Source organism: Dipodomys merriami, unplaced genomic scaffold (assembly GCF_024711535.1).
Source record: "Dipodomys merriami isolate MVZ:Mamm:240054 unplaced genomic scaffold, mDipMer1.0.p SCAF_24, whole genome shotgun sequence".
Classification (NCBI taxonomy): Eukaryota; Metazoa; Chordata; class Mammalia; order Rodentia; family Heteromyidae; genus Dipodomys; species Dipodomys merriami.
Genome location: NW_027203826.1, coordinates 20,942,615 through 20,958,835, shown reverse-complemented (window position 1 = coordinate 20,958,835; position 16,221 = coordinate 20,942,615). Strand labels below are relative to the sequence as shown.

The following is a 16,221-nucleotide window of genomic DNA, read 5'->3' as shown; positions in this document are numbered from 1 at the left end:
TGTGTTTTGTTTTGTTTTTTTCTCTGACCTTAACCTCAAAATAACTATGGCCTGGGGCTCCACTTATGATTCCAAGAAACAAGCCAGGTCTGGTCTTGACTAAAGCATTAGGCAAGCCCTCACCTTGACTGAGGAAACAGCTAACTGTGGCCCCTCCACCGGGTGTGAGCCTAAACCTAACTTTAGCTTCCTGTAACCATATGCAAATCCACCCAGGGCCACTTCTCCTTTACATCCCGTACCTGTGGGCATTGGCATGTGTGTCCTGCTTGCCAGCCAGTGCTGAGGCTAAAAACGTAGGCTCAAACAGGACTCCCTGCTTCTTCGACAACCAACTCTTCCCATGCCAGCCATCTCAATGGCAACGCCTTCCTATTGGCCTCTACCCTGGTGGTGGGACCCATATTGGACAAGGGACATGCAAGGCTGCAGTTTTGAGCAGGTAAAGGGTGGTGAGATTTTTTTTTTCCTGGTCCTGTGAGAGGGGATTCCGTCAGCTTAGGAGACCATGGTCCAGTCTGCCAATGATCCAGGCTCCTTATCTCTACATTCCCTTGACTGCCAGCCTTTTGTTCTTGTCCAGGTCCATTAGTTCCCAAAACAGAGCTTGGAGGGAGAAAACGAAAGTAGAAAATGGGGAAGTGAAGACCTCTGATAAAAGATCTGCTTAGGGAAGGAAGTTTAAAATGCATTTGCATGAGATTTCAATTATCCTACACACTGGGCCCCTTTGCTCATGCACAGCCAGGGACCAGAATTAAATGGTGTATGCAGACATGAAACACATCTTACACCCATTTACCAAATGAGCTCTTAGTTTTCAACTTGAAAGCTAGTGAAGCCCGAGGTCAAATCTACACTGGGCCAATCTCTGGGGTGCTGCCGAGCCCTGCCTGTGCACCAGAAGCCCTGTTCAGAGGATGGCAAGGGTAGGAGCCAGGGGCAGGGGGAGGTGTGGCCCCTCTGTATCATGAGGAGATAAAGGGCTGAGCTCCGGGCATGGGGAGAATAGAAGAGGCAAAGAAGCATCTCTTCCAAATTGCTTCCTGGAACAATGCCAGCATCTTGATGTCCAGGCCAGAGAGATTATTGCATTTTAGAGGAACATCAAGGAACAAATCTCAGCAATGAGAAGAAGCCAAACAGTAAAGTCCCAGTGCCCCTCTGGCAGGCAGAGTGGGTCTCGCTGCCAGAGAGTTCTCTACTAACAGGCGTTCTCCTTTTACCTGATTCTTCTTCCCCAATGGACTGCTGTTCCAAAGAAAATGCAGAGATGGATGCACAATGGTTCAGCTAAAGTCAAATGAGCTATGAACCTAGAGAAATGGTCAAAACAGACAGCAAAGGAAGGAAATCTCTGAGTGAGCAGGTACTGAATTAAGCTCTATTAGTCTGTATGATGTGTGGCAGAATGATTGTCCTACCCTGCAAATTAACATCAGCCCCTCAGGGGATCCAACAAGCTCTCTCTTAAGGAGGAGCTGTAGATTCTATAGTCCTAGAGTTCTGCTACTATAAGAATTACAAAATCACCAGTCAAGTCTGTCCAGTTCAATACAATACCCATTCCCATCTATCTTTGTTCTGTAGCCAGTGCCTATCTGGGAATGTGGAAGGATAACTCAAGGCAGCCTGCACCGTTTCAAAATTCAGCCTTGGTGTTGTATAATAGGGGGACATCACTAGCAATGGGCTGCTGTGGAGCAGCTGAGAACAGTCTAGGCACAGAATTTCCTCAAGCACCACCCTCTAAATCAAGCCCATTATTTCAGGTGGCCCCGACTTTAAGGAATTTAACATGATGTCCTCTGTCGAATCCCATCAGTAAGCCACTTTTCCACCAACATCACTGTCATTGCAAAGCTCTCTGGCTTTGCTAATGGGAGGGCCTCAGAGGAAGGGGCTGGAGTCAATGCCTTATTCTCTGCAGGTTTAATGCTGCAACAGAAAGTACTGAACAACAGGAGAGCTAGAAATAATAGTTTCCCAGATACAACCCGGAGAAGAGAATTGGTGTTTCTATTTGACATATCCCTTAGGTAGGCCGGGAGAGAGCAAGGGAAGGGGTGACATTGTCCAAAAAGAAATGCATTCTTTTTTTGGGGGGGCGAGGGTCCGGTCGTGGGTCCTGAACTCTGGGTCTGGGCGCTGTTCCTCAGCTCTTCAGCTCAAGGCTAGCGCTCTACCACTTCAGCCACAGCGCCCACTTCCGGCTTTTTTCTTTTTGCTTATGTGGTGCTGAGGAATGGAACCCAGGGCCTCATGAATGCAAGGCAAGCACTCTACCACTGAGCCACCTTCCCAGCCCCAAGAAATGTATTCTTTAACTGAACTGTAACATCTCTATACATCACCTTTAGAATAACAATAAAAAGAATTTTTTTAAAGGAAATAGAGGCTAGGGCCTTGTTATTCCTTGCTAAAATAGGCTCCATCCCAAATTAAAAGTTTAAATGACAATGTCAGCTGGTACACATAGAGTGCCTGGATCAAACAGAAGGATCCAGGCAAATGTGCCTGAGAGCAGAGGTTTGGGTCTCCGAGTGTGGGGGGCTGAGACACAGAAGTGAACTGTCTGAGAAGAGTAGAAAAGACGATCCAAGAACAACATGGAAGCAAAAGTAACAACAACAAATGCCTTTAAAATGACCATTTCTACCAGCTGTGGTGGCACACAGCAGTCACTTTAGGACTTGGGATACTGAAGGAGAATCACAAGTTCCAGGCTAAACCTGGACTATGCAGAAAGACCCTGCTTTAAAAATGAAACAAAAGAATGACAATTGCTGCTGGGCACCAGTGGTTCACACCAAAAATCCTAGCTACTCAGGAGGCTGAGATCTGAGCATTGTGGTTCGAAGCCAGCTTGGGCAGAAAAGTTCCTGTGAGATTCTCTTTCCAATAAACTACTCAAAAAAAAAAAAAAAAGCTGGAAGTGGTGCTGTAGTTTAAGTGGTAGAGTGCCAGCCTTGAACACAAACAGGCTCAGGGACAGTGCCCAGGCACTGAGTTCAAGCCCCAGGATTGGCAAAAAAAGAAAAAAGAAAAAAGAATGACACTACTGTTTTTTGGAAACCACAGAAGTAAGTAGATCACAGTGTTTGGGTCCCATACAGTATGGCTCTGTCTCCTAGACCATGGCTGTGAGTAAGTCATGATTGTGCAAACGTGAAGAGGCTAAGAAAAGAATAGTTCACATTCACGTGCCATTTTCCTAGCTATTTTTCTTCACAGGCTGCAAGTACTGTTCACAACAATTGCTGAAGTAGGTGAGAACTGCGATCTTCAATTCGCAGAAGACAAAACAACCTACAAGAGGTTAGGAAATTTCTCAAAAGCCACACTCTTTCTGAGTGGCAGAGCTGGAATTAGAACTTTAAATTCAGGACTTCTGCAGCTCTCAGGTGATTTTTAACTTGTGTCCCTAACAGGACATCCGCAGAGAGGAAGGGGATGCTGGCTTCCTTGACTCCCACAAAAATTGTAGAAGCCATAGCTGTATTTGTTCTAAGAATTACAATATTTAACATATAAGGGTGTTTTTTTTTATTTTTTGTTTTAAAGAAGAAAGAGAAAGAGGCAGAGGAGGAGGAACTGAGCACAGTGGTTCTCACCTATAATCCTAGCTATGCAGGAAGCAGAGCTGAGGAAGACCATAATGGGTCACATCCATCCCAGGTGTAAAGGCAAGATAGAATTAAAGTGAAAAGGACTGGAGACATGGCTCAAGTGGTAGAGTAACAACCAGACAATGAAGCCAACTGACTTCAAAGCCCTGAGTTCAAGCCCTGTACTGGCAAAAGGAAGGAAGGAAGGAAGGAAGGAAGGAAGGAAGGAAGGAAGGAAGGAAGGAAGGAAGGAAGGAAGGAAGGAAGGAAGGAAGGAAGGAAGGAAGGGAGAGAGGGAGGGAGGGAGGGAGGAAGGAAGATGGATGAGAATGTGGCGTAGTGATAGAGTGCTTGCCTAGCATGTATGAAGCCCTGGGTTCGATTCCTCAGTTCCATATAAACAGAAAAAGCCAGAAGGGGCGTTGTGGCTCAAGTGGTATAATTCTAGCCTTGAGCAAAAAGCCTGGGACAGTGGCGAGGCCCTGAGTTCAGCCATAAGAAAGAAAGGAGAGCGGGGGAGGGAGGAAGCAAGCAAGCAAGCTAGCAAGCTATATGTCACCAATATATGCTACTTGGTGGATAACATATTGATATAACATTAGAAATCATGAAGATGAAAAATACAGCCATTGGTCAGGAGAGTAGACACACAGTTTGAAAGATTCCAAACTAAACATAGTTGGAGAAAGAATTAACATGTTAGCATAAGGAATTCATCTAGACCATAACTGTGACAAAGTGTTAGACAGTAGAAAATGACCAGTGCTGTGGTCGTAGATAAGATTCTCAGAAGAAGCTTATCAAATGACACATTTGAGCAGTGATCTAACCAAATTAAGTTTGCAAATCACATGAACATAAACAAAACAAATCCTTATTGCGCAATTGTCACAGCCATAGTATCTATTTTCTATGCTGTTGGGATAATTAAGTTAAATAACATAAATAAAGGCCCCAAGCCTGACACATAATAAAGGTTATGAAACTCTGCTTCCTTTCCTAAGAATTGGAGTTAACAGAGTAGTGTGAGTATAGCGCTACCTCTATGTTTAGGTGGTTTCAGTGCTCTGCTGGAGGCCAGCATTCTATGGAGACTCAAATTGGCTGGTGGTCTGTGGATGCAATAATGGTGAGTTTTAACTCTGGCATGTGACAAAGTTGCTGGAACATTGTCAGTTGACTGCATGCCTGTTTTCTCCTGATGTCTCTCCCTGGAGAACAAATTCTGTTTTCCCCTCTAGCATTAACTAAACAAGTGAGTGGCATCCAAAATGGAGAGATGACATTTCAGCATATCCAAACAGCCTGGTTAGTAGTTTCTGTGCAAACCCTGATATTCTGCCAGAGCAGCGCTTGGCATTTCTCCTCAGTGTCTTGTCTGCAGCCTTGCTGGAGCTGTCAGAGGTCATGGAAGGGGACAGACAAAGCCACCCTCTTTCTGAGCATGGAGCCCTTTTCAACTCAAAGCGCCTGATTAAAACATTTCTTGATGAAAAGAACAAAATATGACTGCTTTCAGTGAACAGCAACAGAATGTTCCATTAGCAGAAAGCAACTTCTTGGGACATGGGAATCTAAGAGAATGGATCGCATTTAAAAAAAATACCCCCAGAGTAAAAAAAGAGCAAGTCCTGGGGGCTCAGTGACATTCAAAATTCCATACTAGGGAGGTAGGTGGTCATCTCTGCCAAGGCCAGGGGCTGGGAACTGGGGTCTAGAATATGACTCAGGCTGTCATGTGCAGCCAACAGATGACCAAGGACACCAGGCAGAGCAATTTATCTCTCCCTTGAGCAAGGCCGATAAGGACTGGTGCAGCGCAGAGGGGCAGTTTGTGTTTTGTTTTTTTAACCACAAGAGAGAAAACATGTTTCACCCTGAGTCCCTTGCTTAGAAAAAAGCTGTTTTCAGAAAAATGAAGAAGAAACATGTCCTTTGGCTGTGGCCAAGGCTGACTTTTGCACTGTCTCTCAAGGCATGCCAGGCGAATGGCCATGTCCTTTCTCTCTGGGACACTGGGTGTCATGTAGGGAGGTCGCTTGGTCAATCATCAATCCCCACCCCCTAGCAGTGCCATCTTGCCTAGTTGCCCACACTAGCAAGTCTGCAATGTCTCCTACAATGGCGCCTTGTTGTTTTGAAGTGTTCATCTCACTAAGAAAAAATTATTTGAAAGAAAACAAAGAATTGAACATCTCAACTTTGAGTCAGTAGAGGTAAATGTTCAGGTTTAGAAGAGGAAGAAGAGGAGGAATTGGAGGAATCAACAGTGGACTTTAGTATCTTTCCACATGCTCTGATGAATACTTTCCCCTGGAAGCTTCTGGAGGGGAAAAAACCCTTGAATTGATGTCACATGCAAAACAACATACAAAGCCAAATGTCTGGGGTGAGGTTAGAGAGATGATCACGCTCCAGGGAAATGTGGGTGGGAATGTGCGTGGACACGTGTGTGGCTCTACACACAGCCAACTGTTTTCAGTTCACTTGTCTATCTCACACATGTGCAACCAGGCATTAGATGTCAAAGATTGGCATTGTGTAGTGATCAGTATTTACTATGAAGGGTCCCTTGCACTGTGGTGTGCTCACTATCAGACTTGATTAAATTAACTCAGAGCACTATAACAACAATCAAAGTAGATGTGATTCTTGCTCTAGGAACAGTCACTTGGCTAGTAAATCCCTTTTTAAAAAGCAAACAAACAAAAACAAAATCTCAGGGCCTGTGCACTGTCCCTGAGCTCTTTTGCTCAAGGCTAGTGCTCTACCACTTGAGCCACAACTCTACTTCCAATTTTTTTTTTTTTTTGTCGGTCGTGGGGCTTGAACTCTGGGCTGTCCCTCAACTCTTCAGCTCAAGGCTAGCGCTGTACTACTTGAGCTACAGTGCTACTTCTGGTTTTCTGGTGGTTCATTGGAGATAAGAGTTTCATGGACTTTCCTGCCCTGGCTGGCTTTGAACCGCAATCCTCAGATCTCAGCCTCCTGGGTAGCTAGGATTATAGGTGTGAGCCACCGATTCCTGGCCTTCCAACCTTTTTTTTAGTGGGCTAGCTGTGAAACTCCATCTTGAGATCTCAGCCTCCTGGATAACTAGGATTACAGGCATGAGCCAGCAGTGCCTGGCTTAATGATCCTTTTGTACTAGGAATGGAACCCCAGGCCTTCCACATGCCAAGCAAGAGTTCCACCATAAGCTACATCTCCCACCCTTTTTGAGAGTCTCTCCCTGTGTTGCCCAGGCTGGTCTCCAAATTGCAGGCCTGGTACCTCAGGCTCCCAAGTGCTGGCATTGTAAGTATGTACCACCACACCCAGCTTGACTGGAGCTCTTTAATCATGCCATACAGCTGGTTGCCTACTCACAGAGATTGACAACAGGTCGGTGTGTGAATAATGCAGTTAAGTGTGGTTACATAGTTAAATCCTTTTAAATTTAGTTCCTCATCTTGATAAGAAGTATTGTTCTGAGATACCTTCTTTCCTTATGCCTCCTTCACATTTTTTTAATAGTTAACTAGCTTCCTCATGTGATTCTGAAATCATAACTCCTTCAGATGTCTGAGAGAATATCTTGGGGACAACAGAGGTGACTAGAATATAGCTCTGTTCTTTTCAAGGGACTTTCAGGTCACATACCCACCTTGTACCCCTTCCCTCTGCCTTTGCCCTAAAAAAAATAGCTTTATACAGTGCATCCCTTCAACTCAAGCACTTATTTGCTCAATTCCCATAGAGGGAGAGACTTGGGAAATGAGAGCAAAAATCACCTGCTGTAGATTACAGAGCAAAATGGCAATTAAGCCAAAGCAGAAACTAGAATTTTACTGGTTCCGAGTGATCATTTAGAGAAGTACATTTTCAAATTCAATTAGAACCCACTGAGCAGCTGTCCTCTCAGGGACACATTTCAAAAACAATGCAGGATAGAAGCAAATAATCCAAGTCGTCAACTGAATTTAACTAAGGAAGTTCACTCGACTAGCTAATACCTTAGCTGGGGCTGTGAATGGGAAGATGAATCCTCTGTGTCTCTTCTGAATGAGACTGTCGGGAATCCCATCACAGCCCACCTCCTTTGTCTCCAGATGAGCAGCATGCTCGGCAGCTGCTCTCCTATTGGAATTCAGCTATTTTACTTCTATTTTAATCACAGTAGATTACTTCTGACCAAACTAGCATCTCTGGACATAATCTACATTGTATGACCTCTTTCAGTTAATGGGAAATGCTTTCCCTCTGTTCATTTTATGTTTTTGCAAAGCAAATTTATCCTGACCAATATTGTTATGCTAATTATATAAGTGCAGTTGGCTCTTTCAGGCAATTTCTATTATGAGAGCTCTTGAAAATGCAATGGAAGAAAGCATAAAATGGAGCAGACATGTAATTAGCGAGATACTGAAAATCCTTTCCCAGGTATTAAAAAATGTATTTTAAGCACAGGAATTTGGGTCTTTGTATCATGGTGTTCATTTTCCATGTCAGGGCCAGGTTGATTCTTGAGTTCCATAGGGTAAAATCTCAGATGACTACAGGGAGCAGAAAGATGTACAACAAGAAGGGTTCAAGTTCTTGTGCATCTGTATGTGTGATAAATGATAGCTTTGGAGATGTGGGCCTGAAAGGAATGCTTTCTCACCTGAAGGAGCTGTTGGCTTCAGTTCAGGCACTTGCTATCATAGGCAATGAGCCCCAAAGTGGCCAGAACTCTGGGCTAAGTATTTTAAGTTTAAGTAGCATTAATTTTTTTTAAAGATATGGTTATAGGGGCTGGGAAGGTGGCTCAGTGGTAGAGCGCTTGCCTTGCATGCTCAAGGCCCTGGGTTCGATTCCTCAGCACCACATAAGCAAAAAGAAAAAAAGCCGGAAGTGGCGCTGTGGCTCAAGTGGTAGAGCGCTAGCCTTGAGCTGAAGAGCTGAGGGACAGTGCCCAGGCCCAGAGTTCAGGCCCCACAACCGGACCCCCCCCCAAAAAAAGATATGGTTATAATTTGGATATGAATCATAATATCCCAATTCCCATTTCTTGAAGGCTGAGTCCCCAGCTGATAGATCCAATCATTGAGAGGTTAATGGATCATGAGAGTTTTGACCTAGTCAGTGCATTATGGCCTAATCAATCCATTGATGGATGCATAATTTGATGGCATTTGAGAGAGGTAGTGGGAAATGGGAGCCAGGTTGGAGGAAGTAGGTCTCCTTGGGAAGGTATCAGTCCCCGTCCCTTCCTTTCTAGCTCTCTCTGCTTTGTGGCTTCCATGAGCTGAACAGCTCTGCTCCTCTCTGCCCTGATGCTCGGCCTCACCACAGGTGCTCAGTGATGGGACCAAGGGACCACAGACTGAAGTCTCTGACACTATGAGCCAAAATAAATCTTTCCTCTTTCTAAATTGTTTTTCTCATTTTGTCATAGCAACAACAACAAAAAAGAAGCTGACTGCACGATTATTGAACTGGGTCAAATAATTTTATGCAATGGTAGGTTGCCTAAAGAGATGGAAAAAGCTGGTATGTTACTCTTCCAGTCTCCCCTGTCATCCTAATGATTTTGATACTAGACAGGGTAGGGTAGAGGGTGCAGATCCCTGCATGCCAAACAAGTCTCCAACAGACACCAGCTTCATTCTGTTCATTACCTTCAGATAGCATCAGACCCCACAAACTGAGGACTCAATCCCTCAAGACTGTCCCCATTTCAGATGCCAACCACAAGGTCCCCAGGTTGTAACTTGTGCTTCTGACCAACTGGCCATAAATTAGGTTTCGTGTGACCTCCCCATTATATTTGATTAATTTGCTCAGATGGTTCGAAGGACTGAAAGAAACACTACTTATGTCTGCCCATTTATTATAGAGGATATTACAAAAGATACAGTTCAACAGCCAGATGAAAAAGATGCCTAGGGCAAGGAATGGGACAAATGGCTTCCATGCCCTTTCCAGTGCACCCTCCTGGATTCGCTACCTGTTCGGTGCCTCAGCTGAACCAGCTCTCAGAAGCATTCGTTTGCTTGTTTGTTTTTTTAATAGAAACTTTATTATGTAGGCATGATTAATTACACCTTGGTCATTAGCAATCAACGCCCCTCACACTTTCCCAATGATGGAGGGTCAGGACTAGAAGCCTCAAGCCTGTAATCCTAGATCACTCTAGTGATCAGCCCCATCCTAAAGCTATCTAGGACTCTCTCAATGCCAATTATCTCCTTGGCAGGCTAAAGACCCACTTATCATTTGGAGAGTCCAAGTGATTTTAGGAGTTCACATGATCATATATTTTATAAAATCACACTGCCATTTTGTGAACTGTGCTCTGTTCCTACAGGGGTCATTTCATACCAAAAGGCTTGAAAATGGCCTACAAGTTAGTTGGAACGTCGATCAGGTATCAGATGTTTTCAGGTTTGCCACAGGAATTTCAAGGTTAAAAGAACTTGCTTTGGAATACTCTGCAATCTTAAGGAGTTGCTGTCTTCTTGGTCCCTCCTGGCTCTTCAAATCCTGAAGATCCCTTTTCTCTTTCCTTATCAATCAGACAGAGATGGGCCACCACAACCCACTACCACTCCAGCGTGGTGCCCAATCTTCATCCTGGGGTCACAGGGGAGCAAGTTTGTGGAGCATGAGGGGAAAAAACCCTGCTTCCTCTTTTCTGGGTGTAAGAACACTTGATATGAGCCAGAAAGTCACTAGAATTGGTTCTATAACAAAACTCAACGGATATCCACCTTGGTGACTATAAAGCTAAAACGAGCATGGCCAAGAAGTAATAGAGTAGAAATATATTTATTACCTACAGTAGGTAGGGAGAGCATGGGAGTTATTTCCAAAGCGACGTTCTCCTCCAAAAGGGAAGCACAGTAATTTTATTCAGGGAATGTATGCATAGTAATGTGGGAAAGCACTTTGGGGTGGGTACATTCCCAAAGAGGCTTCGTTCAATATGTGCATTATTGAGCCTACCTAGTTTAAGGCCATAGTTCAAGAAAAAAAGATGGTGGATAGAAATACTTCTGGGAACTCTTAGCTGTAGCCAAAGGAAAGGGCATCTTGACAGTGCATTAGTACAGGGTTTTGATCTCTTTGGCACCTGTTTCATTTAGTTTCTAGTTGCAAACAGGTTACCTGAGCAATTTATTATCAAGTCCTACCTGGTGCTGATATTTGTGTTTCTAAATCCCTGATTCCCTGCCCAGCTTCTCCCTTGTTAAGCTGCTAGAGTCCTGTTTTCCAAGCAGCAAACATTTCAATCTGTTTTAACCTCTAAACAGTTGTTCCTGTCCACAGTCCACAAATGCAACCCTGCCTCTTTCCCAACAGACTCTATCTAGGCCTCAGTCTTCCCTCAGCCCATGTCACTCCAGGCCCAGTCGTGTACTCTGTTCCCCACAGGCTTCCAAGTTTACCCTATCCTAACCATAGTCCAGTCATTAAAAACTGTATTTCTAGGATTATCCTCTTCCTGCCAGACTACCTCCTTATCTGCTCAGAAGGTTTGGGTGTAAGGAAAGCAGACAGCGTAGATACACGACCCAAGCAGAACAAGGAGGGGGAGAAGTTGCTGCTGATTATGGTAGCGCTAAGCTGTAGCAAGAGACAGGAAGACTGTAAAGCACTCAAATCCATTGTCTGGGGAGACTGGGCAAGTTCAAAGCTTTTCAGAGAAGAAGAGAAACAAAGCTCAGGGCTGGAATTAGGAAAGATATTCTGTCTGTGGAAGGACAGGAGGGACCAATTAGCTTAAAGAACAACCCTCAAGACTCTGCCCCGTCTTCTACCAGGCAAGTCAGAAATGGAGACCTCCTGTTAGGAAAAAGTGGGGCCTAATTTAAAGGAAATTTAAACAGGCCAGACAAATGCCAAGGGTATTGTAAAGAGGTAAGGGACCTCCCTGGAAACTCGGGGCTGGGCTTCTGTCAAAAGGCTCAGGAAAAGGATCAATGCTTTTAAGGCCTCCATCAGCTCACTAAGAATAAAGAAAATGGGCTGGCTAAACCATTAGTGACTTAAAGCAACATGAGGAATGTTCTCACATTTAATATCTGAGAACAATGACTTTTCATTATCTCACAGGTACCTGGTCCAGAGCCTGACTGTCAAGCCAAGGCCACAGTTGATGGTCAACTAGGCCTGGAATCATCTCAATAATTTATTTGGGAGACAACTCTTTTCCTGTCCACTCAAATGGTTACTGCCAGAATCTAGTCCTTCTCTGAATTCTAGAAGAGGATCACATTTGGAATAAAAGACTCATATTTCTCTGGGTTATTGCCTAGAAACCATTATTTGCTGTGTGGCTCTTTACAAAAGTTAGCTCATGCCAGAAGCAGAAGGCTCACACCTGTAATCCTAGCTACTCAGGAGACTGAGATCGGAGGATCATAGTTCAAAGGACACCCAGGCAATAAAAGTCTGTGAGACTTTTCTTTCCAAATAACCACCAAGGGGCTAGGAAGGTGGCTCAGTGGTAGAGCGCTTGCCTTGCATGCATGAGGCCCTGGGTTCGATTCCTCAGTACCACATAAGCAAAAAGAAAAAAAAGCCGGAAGTAGTGCTGTGGCTCCAGTGGTAAAGCGTTAGCCTTGAGCTGAAGAGCTGAGGGACAGCGCCCAGGCCCAGAGTTCAGGCCCCACAACCGGACCCCCCCCCCAAAAAAAAAAAAACCAAAACACCAAATAACCACCAAAAAGCTGGAAGTGGAACTGTGGCTCAGGCGGTAGAATGCTAGCCTTGAGCATAAAAGCTCAGCCAGAGACAGTGCTCAAGCCCTGAGTTCTACCCTCAGTGCTGGCAAACACACACACACACACACACACACACACACACACACACACACACTATAATATGGAGACAGGCCTCATTAGGGCTAGCAAAGAAGACTTCTAGCTTTCAGTTCCCTACATAAGAAACCTGCAAATCTCTGGGTACCAGTGGCCCAAGCCTGTAATCCTAGCTAATCACCAGGCTGAGATCTGAGGATCACGGCTCAAAGCCAGTCTGTGCAGGAAAGTCCGTGAGACTCTTATCTCTAATTAACCACCAGAAAATCAGAAGTGGCACTGTGGCTCAAGTAGTAGAGCACTCTCCTTGAGCTGAAGAGCTCAGGTGCAGTGCCCAGGCCCAGAGTTCAAGCCTCACGACCAACAAAAAAGAAAGAGAGAAAGAGGGAAAAAGAGAAAGAGAGAAAGAAAAATATAAAAGAACAAAGAGAGAGAGAGAAAGAAAGAAAGAAAGAAACTTGCAAATCACTATTCAATCCTAACAAGAAAATATTGAACAAACTGAAAGAGCAACTCTTTACTTCTTAGATATGAGGTCATATTACTAGAGAAAAGAAAGGGATGAAGAGGATCACTGGTAAGAGAGAAGGAGGAAAAATATTCTTGACTTAGCTTCTCAATTTCCACATGAATTAGTGGATCCTAAAACCCACAACAAAAAGCATCTCAAAGGGTTTTACATGAAAGGGAATCCATAAGGTAAAAACTTAGCTAAAATCCATTTGGCAAAGCAAGGAGAAATAAGAAAAGAGAAAGAGTACCCACTTAACATGCAGGAGGTAGGAGAAGCTCAAAATGGCTGTCCTTGTCTAGAGTATATTGTACCTTTGGAGTTGGGGGTTTCAGTGTCACATCATTAGCAACCCCTAATCACTTTGTTAAGGTCCTAATGAGACAATAGATTTAGTGTGGATCTATTATTGCCTAGTTCATGACATTTAAGAAAATTTCGAGTCACTTAATATCTAAAAGAAGGGAGATTAAATGTATATGCATTCCTGATAATGTATATGCATTAAATGTATATGCATTCAAGATTCAGTTCTTTTCAGATCCAGTAATTTTCAAGTTTTGGTTTCTTGCTTCTAAAGTCCTGAATCTGGTTTTGTTTCTTAGATTTCTTTTTATTATTCATAATTTCCATGAATTAGAGAGACACACAATACTTACCTACCAGAATAGAAACTCATTACCAGAAACTTCTGTATGAATGAATGTCCAAAAGTCTAAACTGTAGTTGATGAATTGCTGGAGGCTCAGTGTGAACAAGTCAGAGAGTTAAAAACTCCAGGGGACCCAGACATAGGGAGGTCTCCATTCTCTGAGATTTGTCTGCAAGAATTTAACCAGATGCCTCATTAAATATCAGAGGAAAAAAAAATCCCTCACACTTCCAAAAGATAGAAAAGGAAGTTGACAATTTTTGACATATGCCCAGGGAATCTCCTCAGGGGACTCTGGTTAACCAGCACCTAACTTCATGCACGTTTATAAAAATTTAACTGACCTGGGAAGAGAGAAACAGTCCAGAAATTCTAGCCACCCTGTAACATCTAAGGTGGGGGGAGGTAAAAGACTAAGAGGCACTTACAACATTTATACAAGGAAGAAAAGGAGGCCCTGAATCTCCATAGTCTACCTACATTGTAGCCTCCTCACTCATCCCTCCTGCAATGATCACTAGAACATCCAAGTTTAACCGGCTTTGTGCAACTGTGCCTGATATGCCACAAAAGAGACATGCCATTCCTGTGCCCTCAAATAAGGGGTGCTGTGGGTTATGGCTATAGAAACATTCTTGTGCCCCTTCATGTTATGATAGGATTTTGTGTCTTAGCTTTTTCCACCAATGAAGATGAGCAATACCGTGTCTGTAGAGACTCCTAATAAACAGCTCCCCTAGACAATTCTCAGATAGCCAGGGGCTTGGAAATGTCTCCCCTATTCCTACTGAGCTGCTTAGTATTGTTGCTGTTATATTATTACTATTATTTTCTAATAGTTGTGCAAAGAGGTTTCAATTTACATCCATCTTTGTGTACAGTGTATCCTGATATGTGTCACCCTTTCATTACTTTCCCTTCCTCCTGTCTTTAAAGGTGTTATTTCTTCAATGAGCTTTCTTGAATCAATACGTGTGTGTGTGTGTGTGTGTGTGTGTGTGTGTGTGTGTGTGTGTGTGTGTGTTGCCATTCCTGGGGCTTGAACTCAGGACCTGAGCATTTTTGTTCAAGGTTAGCACTCTACCACTGGACCCATAGCTCCATTTCTAGCTTTTTGCTGGTTAATTGGAAAGAAGAGTTTCATGGACTTTCCTGGCCTGGATGGTTTTAAACCTCAATCCTCGGATCTCAGCCTCCTGAGTTGCTAGGATTATAGGCAGGAGCCACCAGTGTCCAGAGAATCAGCCCTTCCAGAAAGCTCCATTCCAGTGTACCTCTCCTGATCTATCTTTTTCGCCTGGCAACAGAAGACATTTTCTGTCCACTTGGAGCACATTGGGATGACACACAGCCCCTGGGGAAATTTTTGAAAGAAACGTATTCTACTTGATCTTTGACCTACACACAACCCTCGGGCAGGAAGGCCCTGTTCTTGGCCAAGTGAGCCGCAGCATCACCACCCACCAAGCGCAGCTGCTCAGCTAATTTTAGATTTCTGAAAAGCCACCTGTCTTCAAGGAGCTTGGGCATACATATCATACCCAATCTCAGGAGGTGCTCTAGGGCGGGGCTCAGCTTTTGCTTTTAACACTCATAACACCTTTGTAACCTACCAAAGTGACTTTTTTTGGAGGCCACATGCAACAAATGATTTTTTTTTTAAAGTAACAACACACTCAACTGTTAACCTGCTGGTATTCTCACCTGCTTTAGCCCCAAAGCACAGGACAGGTCTATCCAGTTCCTGATTTCTACCTGTCCATCCAGGCACCAACTAACATTACACACTACAAAGCATAGCACACCATCTTCCCCTATACTTTGGTCTTTGTCTAATTGTCTGTTTTCTGCCTGCCTGCCTGCCTGACTGCTTGAGACATTTCCAAGTGTTACCTGAGCTAGGAACACCAGGCTAACCTCAACTACCTTCTCAACAAGCACTAAATCTTGAAGATACCTTTTCTCTTCCCCAGTGTTTTTTGTTGTTGTTCTGGTCCTGGGATTTGAACTTAAGGCTTCGTTGCTGTCCCTGAGCTTCTTTTCTCAAGGCTATCACTCTACCCTCGAGCCACAGCTCCACTTCTGGCTTTTTTGGTTTTATTGGACTGGTTTCAAACCTCAGTCCTCAGATCTCAGCCTCCTGAGTAGCTATGATTACAAGCATGAGCCACCAGCACCTAGCCTCCACAGTGTTTTGTTTTGTTTTTGGTCAGTCGTGGGGCCTGAACTCTGGGCCTGGGCGCTGTCTTTCAGCTGTTCAGCTCAAAGCTAGCAATCTACCACTTGAGCCACAGCACCACTTCTGGCTTTTTCTGCTTATGAGGTGCTGAGGACTGGAACCCAGGGCCTCATGCACGCAGGGCAAGCAATCTACCACTGAGCCACCTTCCAGCCCTGAAAACATCTTATCCTCTTTATTCTGCAGATTTTTGTCCTGTTCCAGGTGCTCCCCAGTGTTCTCCTGCACACCTCTGTGGTTTGTTAACTGAAGCCCTGCCTTCTGTCCAAACATGAGTTTTCTTCTACTAATCAAGGCCAATCTCTAGCTTCAAAGCCTTCAAGTTCTGTCAGATGCTCCATCTGCAGGTGAGTCACCTGAGCAGCATAAAACAAGATTGGAGCTCGGCTTCTCACCCTAGAAATTCTGACTTAATTAGACAGGAT

General features: G+C 44.2%; 1 long non-coding RNA gene across 1 annotated transcript; it reads left to right on the top strand.

Moving 5' to 3' along the window:
• Nucleotides 1-259: 259 nt before the first annotated feature.
• On the top strand, nt 260-11,844 carry LOC138835654 (uncharacterized). The gene is made up of 3 exons (XR_011374681.1): nt 260-442; nt 9,028-9,092; nt 11,688-11,844. It is a non-coding gene; the product is annotated as an uncharacterized lncRNA (long non-coding RNA).
• The last annotated feature ends 4,377 nt before the right edge of the window (nt 11,845-16,221 follow it).